The 6,958-nt window shown below is 41.0% G+C and overlaps 1 long non-coding RNA gene across 1 annotated transcript; it reads right to left on the bottom strand.

Moving 5' to 3' along the window:
• Nucleotides 1-744: 744 nt before the first annotated feature.
• Nucleotides 745-4,843, bottom strand: LOC145554680 (uncharacterized). The gene is made up of 2 exons (XR_014090667.1): nt 3,205-4,843; nt 745-1,006 (listed from the first exon to the last, which is right to left on the bottom strand). It is a non-coding gene; the product is annotated as an uncharacterized LOC145554680 (long non-coding RNA).
• Nucleotides 4,844-6,958: the final 2,115 nt, after the last annotated feature.

The raw sequence follows: 6,958 nt of genomic DNA, 5'->3' as shown, positions 1-6,958 counted from the left end.
ATTAACTATACTGCTCAAAAAAATAAAGGGAACACTTCAGTGTTCACTTAAATGTTAAAGTGTTCCATTTATTTTTTTGAGCAGTGTATATTACTCTGTGTGAAATTACACAATATGAAAGTACCACTGTGCTGAATTAGTGACAAATGACCATTTCCATGATTTTTTCAATTGATAGAGATGGTTTTATGCAGGGGTGAAAGAGGTTTTTAATTATTGGGGGCACTGTGATGCGCCACAGCAAAGATAAACAAAGTTAAAACAATCCGAACAGGTGATCAACTCCAAACCACCTTCACCTTTTTACTCTCCATCTCTCTGTAATTTAAGCACACCCGTTGCCATGGCAGTTCAGAAACAATATGAAATGGGAAAAAAGTTATTTATTAACTGATTAAGTCTGTTTTAGATTGTTCTTGAAAAACGAATCATTCATGGCTGCACAGTTTATCCCATTGATTTTTTTACAGAAGACAGCCGCTCCCCTCTCTTGCAGGTACTGCGTACCCCCACTAAATCTTTTAGGGGTACGCAGTACCCTGCCGTACCCCCTTACTTTCACCCCTGCCTATGACTGCTGCTCGTGGGGAGAGACATTTCAGTAAAATAAAACTAATAGAAAAAAATTAAGCAATCTACTTGCATACTGCATGTGGACTGTTGCATGACCACATGCAACAAATAGATGAGCAGTAAATATTATGCTAGTATCGGTCTTGAATCAAAGAAAGCAAGTTGCAAGCCTTTAAAATTGTAAAATTTTTTATGGGTCAAAAAAAGACTCGTGGTGGCGCAGGGGTTAAGCATAACCCACATATGGAGGCCTTAGTCCTCGACGCGGCCGTCGCCAGTTCCATTCCCGGCCTGGCGACCTTTGCACGGGGGCCCAATCTAATATTTTGTCAGGAGGCCCAAAATTCCTGGCGACGCCTCTGGTTCCAGCTGTCGGCAGAAGCTCAGAAGTGAAGTTAAAAGCTGAATGAAGCTTCATATCAGGCAAAGGAGTCTGAAAATAATGAATCAAAAGAACTCTGTGAAAAAGGGGAGTTTTAAAGACGGCACTCATCTTTCAGAGAAGCAATCAACTAACTGCAGTGCATTATGGGTAAAAGTGGCAGACAAGTTTGTAGTTCCCATCTGATTGAACAATCCCAGCTCTTGGCAGGACTCAGAAGTGAGCATAAAAGCTGAACCAAGTTCCATGTCAGAAAAACTGAGTTATAAAATAAAGAAATAAAAAATAAACAAATGTGATGGAAAAAGGGACTCCATAATCAAAATGCCAATCTTCAGAATAAGATACAAGCAATAATCCTGCATCCAGTTGAAGTGAGCTGTAGAAATAAAATAAAATATGACCATCCTTCTTATCCTTTTCAAAGAAAGTAAAGCAAGTAATTAAAATGTTCTGAAAATAAAATAAAATACTGACCTTTTATTTATTGGATGCCATTTTTATATTTTAGTTTATATAAACTTGCATTTTAGAACAATGCAAGAACATAAATTAACCATATATTTGTTTAAAACTATGTAAAGCTCAGTTTGATTAACCATCTGTAACAACAATAAAGAGATTTGGTAAAACACAATGGGCATCAAGGTAAGGTCAGTGTCTGGGAAAAAACAAGTTCCTGCAAGGAGGAGTCATAATGTTACCGCTTGGGAAATTCCTACCACACTTTCTCAAGAACTAAAACACGACAAAAACAATATAACAGCAGAACTAGCATGACCTAGATTAAACATATTTCAATATATATGCAAAAAAGAAAACCATATAAACATATTTTATAAAATGCATAAATATATGCAAGTATATGTCAGTTATGACATCACTCTCTCTGTGATGTCATAATATCATTCTCTTGTTATGACATCATAAACAGTCTTAAGTACTTGAACTTTTTCCCAAGAGATCTTTCAGTGGAGCATTGAAGAAAGAGTGGCAACTTGTAAAACTTTTATGATGGAGAATCAAGAATTTATTGAAGAACTTGAGGAATTTTATATAAGGATTCAAAGAAGGAGGCTGCACAGTTTAAATGCAGAAGAATTATTGACTGAAATGGCGGAACTAATGGAGAAAATTAAAATATTTTATGATTTGGATGAGTCAGAAGAAAGTGAGATAATGGAGGCTGTAACGGAACATCTGAGGCCAGAAGTGAGGCAGCAGCAGAGTCCACCCTGGAGTATGTGGACTTTCTTGTCTGATTGTGGGGAGTCTTTTATGAGCAGCTTCAGTTTGGGCTTGGGTTTTGGCACAGCTGCAGGCATTGCTCTGGCTGTGTGTTACAAACTCTTTTCTTAAACACTGTTGTGAATATGGATGGCGCTTGCAGAACCTGGCTCTTGGGACGTGGAATGTCTCCCCTCTGGGAGACATTGGGAGAGGGGTTCCTGCCTCAAGTGGAGGAGTTTAAGTATCTGGAGATCTCGTTCACAAATGAGGGAAAATGGGAGCGGGAGATCGACAGGTGGATTGGGGCAGAGTCTGCTATGAAGCAGGCACTGTACCAGTCTGTACTGGTGAAGAGAGAGCTGAGTCAAACAGCGAAGCTCTCAATTTACCAGTCGATCTTTGTTCCCACCTCATCTGCGGTCATGAGCTGTGGGTCATGACTGAAAGAACGAGGTCCCAGATACAAGCGGCCGAAATGAGTTTTCTCCGCAGGGTGTCTGGTTTCTCCCTTAGAGATAGGGCGAGAAGCTCGGTCATCCGGGAGGGACTCAAAGTAGAGCTGCTGCTCCTCCACGTCGAGAGGAGCCAGTTGAGGTGGCTCGGGCATCTGGTCAGGATGCCTCCTGGACGCCTCCCTGGTGAGGTGTTCCGGGCATGTCCCACCGGGAGGAGGCCCCAAGGAAGACCCAGGACACGCTGGAGGGACTATGTCTCTCGGCTGACCTGGGAACGTCTTGGGATTCCCCCCGAGGAGCTGGAAGAAGTGGCTGGGGAGAGGGAAATCTGGGCCTACCTTCTGAAGCTGCTGCTCCATGACCCAGAAACAATAGAGGAAAATGGATGGATGGAGAAAGGTTTTTGTTATCATGCAGTTTCTAAGGGCTCGGCATGTAAGAGGATGAGGAGGTTCTACAAACAACTCTACGGATGATTCTTCACTTTCACTTGTTTTGCATGACCTGTGGAGGGTCAAACAGAGTTGTTTACTCTGTTTAATTCCCTGAAATTGATTCACTAACCTGGAGATTACATTGTTTCTTCGGTGGAAAATGAAATCCTGGGTACGCCTCGCTGTCTTCCTGCAAAAAAGGAGGACAATGGTTACTTATCTGACAAAATTAATACAAACATGATAAAAGAAGAGACTAAATAGATTCCTCAAAGTGAGGTCCTAGCCTGGGGCCTTGGGACTTTCTGTTTGGACGTCGTCTACTGGGTCTTTTGGACCTTCTTTCCTGCAATGAAGAGAAAAAAAGACATTACTCACCTGGAATGTATTTCTTCTTTTTGTAATGGACAACCAGGTTGTTTACTTGTGATTTGGGGTTTTTCTGTGGTTATCTGCAGCATCTCCTGAATTGGGTGATTCATTTGCAGGTACTGGTTATAAAAAGTTTTATATACTTTGTTTGTAATGTGGGCTGCACAGTGGTGCAGTTGGTAGCACTGTTGCCTTGCAACAAGAAGGGTTCAATTCTCGGCCCTGGAAGACTCCATGTCTTTCTGCATGGAGTTCGCATGTTCTTTTTGTACATGCATGGGTTCTCTCCAGGTACTCCGGCTTCCTCCCATAGTCCAAAAGCATGACTGTCAGGGTTAATTGGTTTCTCTAAATTCTCCCTAGGTGTGTGTGCATAGTTTTTTGTCCTGTGTCTCGGTGTTGCCCTGCGACAGACTGGTGACCTGGCCTCTTGCCTGGAACGTTAAGTCTCATCAACTTGTTGTTTGTACTCATTGAGTCCATGCAACAACTAAAATAAAATAGAAAAGGAAACTATTTGAAAGTGGTGAGGATTCGGCTGGTTAAAAGTTTAACATTTTAACATGTCCAGACACTACGTCATTTCTACGGAAGCAAACCGAAAAGTTTTTAACAGTACAACTATGTCAAGTAATGACAGTCTTGTGTATAGTTAGTATATTGTTGCTGTTGTATGCAGAAAAAAACAAATACATTTTGCTGACAATATCTTGGGTGAGTTTAGGAATATTGTTTACCGTGGAAAAGTCTTGACCAAATACATTATTCACATGGAACTTTTAATGTCAAGACATTTTTTTCATTTATGTTGCCGCATGTTACGCAGAACGGGCTTGTAATGTGGAACTCACCTACCGGTCTGGGATAAATCCATTCTCCTTTCTCTTCTTTGGGCCTTTTCCCCTTTACAAATTAACTTTCCAAAGACATCTGATCTGTTTCTTACTCATTTTGCTGCTTGTGGGCTCAGTATTTTTTTGTTTTTTTCTTCAACGCTGGTGGTTGAAGAAAAATCCACATATAAACAGCTTATTGTCCAGAAAATACCATAAATGAAAACAAATCTGAATGCTCTCTGGTATTGTTGAGGGGCCCGGACCAAATGTGGAGGAGTCCTTTTATGTTTAATTTACTGGTGTCATCGCAACTGAACTAACATGAGAAAAAGAGCAACCGCGGTTCTAGTTACCTGAGGCATAAAGCTACTGTACAGGAACTGCTGCAATTTGTTCTTATGTACAGATTCATTAATATACCATCAGTTATCAGCTATGAAATTAAACTGTTCTGGAAGTTGTTGGAAAATAATATGGTTATGTTCAGGAGTGAAATTAGTTTTAAATTCTTGGGAGTACTATGACAAAAGTATAGTATATATAGTATATATACACAAAAGTGTGTATATATATATATATATATATATATATATGTGCTTTGGAATCCGGTTTAATTTTTTTGCGAAGCGATAAAAGCTGGGTAGCTCTTGAATTGCTACAGAATGGAGCTATATTCCCCTCAGCCTATTGACTGGCAATGTTGACATCTTGAGATGCCATGAGACCTAAATTCTGAACATCATGGCATGGATTGCATCCCAGTTTTCCATGTCTGGCATATAACCATTTATTTTATCTTTTAAACTGGTTATATTGATCCTGTGTCCAGACAGAGGGATAATCAGTAGCCCAACATCATGACCTGTTTGTTCTGAAGATTCTGCAGCTTCCACTTCTCTTCCTAACATGGCGCCTCCTCACCCTGACTCTCATACTGATAGGAGGAACCACAGAGCTCTGTTAGGTTAAAGCTCATCTTCTGAAGTTGGGATATTTTTCCTCCAACAGGTTCCAGAGTAATCACCTCAAACCAGATGATGGACTGGATTTTATTTCAATGTCATTTGTGATTGTTAGGTCCTCATTTTCAACAGTGGAGCTATAAAGGTTATTATTATTTTTGTTGCGTCATTAATTTGAACACGTTTTGTTGATTTTTGTTGTTTTTCTTTAATAAAGTTATGAACGTTTTGATAAGGAGTCAGAGGAGGACGTGCTGCTCTCAGCCTCCTGGCGGCGTTCAGTTTGTCACCTAAAGCCGAGATCGACTCAAAACCTTCCGCGATCCACGTATTGCACCTGTCTGTTTTAGATTGTTCTTGAAAAACTAATCAGTCACGAATAATTAGTGGGCGCAGTTGCGGCTGCACAGTTTAACCCACTGATTTTTTACAGCAGACAGCCGCTCCACTGTCTTGCAGGTACTGCGTACCCCCACTAAATCTTTTAGGGGTATGCAGTACCTGCCGTACCCCCTTACTTTCACCCCTGGTTTTATGTTTAAACCAGTTTACAATGTACATTATATAGAGTTGAAATTTTTTTTTTCTTGATGTCTGAAATATCACTGAAGAGTGTTTTATTGTTTTAAATATTTTTGTCTAATTTGAAAATTGTTCAATATCACAGTCTGTCATGTTGTCATTGCTTTCTTTTCAACTAAGATGCAAAAGAATGATTTTTTTTTTGCCCCCACCGTATTTAACCACCAAACTTTGTATCTTTCGCAAAAAAATAATAATGTAATCTCAGTCAAGCCACAAGCAGAAAGAATGCGTAAAGACCGTGGTTCACTTCACACATATGTTTATAGTACTTCACCAAGCTTTTACTTCGAGGGGCCCAGCAAAGTGAAAGCGGAGGCCGAGACAGAAACTCAAAGGAGTCTGATCAGAAGCCATATTGGCACCACACGTTTCCCAAACTGACCTCAAGTGTGCAGGGCCTTGGCAGGGGGATAGACAGGCAACTGTGAGACTCAGGAAGAGAGAAGCAGCCAACTGGAGTGCTAACAGAGCAGCATTGTGAACCGTGGCTGGCTCGGGCCTCTGCGGAGCAGAGAGGCAACTGGCCGGGGGTGGCCTCCTTCCTGGGCCCCTGCAGGACCCCTCTGCACTGCAGCTCGGCTGGAAGTGGGTCAGCCAAACACGAGGCCACGAAGGAGCAAAATGGCAAGACATTTACACTCAGCAGAGACAAGGAGGCATAAACAGTGGAGCTTGTGTACCGTTAGCTGAGAGGAACAATAATCACGCTCAAATGAAAAGCACTCTAAAGAGGTTTGTTTTTTTGTATTTTTTAAAGAAAATTAAGTTTTCTAAAAAGAAAACTTAAAAAGCAGAGGTAGTATCTGTACTTGCCAGAGGGGGGCAGTGTTCTCTTTCATGGCCCATTAGCATCCTTCTCAGCATCCATTTTGCATCCAATTCTTTGCAGCTCTTAGGCTGCAAAATGATTGCCTGCTACACAAACAGAAGGGACTCAGTTATCTTGTGACTGATGTGGGCACTTTAAGGAGAAAGCAGACTACGGGAACACAAATAAAAGGAGGAACTGTTTGAGAAGGAATGCGAGGAATGATTGCAGTAAAACAAAACCGAAACATTTGGAAATGCCATCATGCTCGTGAGTTTGTTCTTGGCATTGTGTGAACACACGCAGTTAAAAAAAAACAAA

The sequence above is a fragment of the Poecilia reticulata genome, chromosome 13 (genome assembly GCF_904066995.2).
Source record: "Poecilia reticulata chromosome 13, P_reticulata-male-v2, whole genome shotgun sequence".
In the NCBI taxonomy this organism is placed as follows: domain Eukaryota; kingdom Metazoa; phylum Chordata; class Actinopteri; order Cyprinodontiformes; family Poeciliidae; genus Poecilia; species Poecilia reticulata.
The sequence above is the reverse complement of the archived record's forward strand: the minus strand, read 5'-3'. Positions and strand labels throughout refer to the sequence as shown.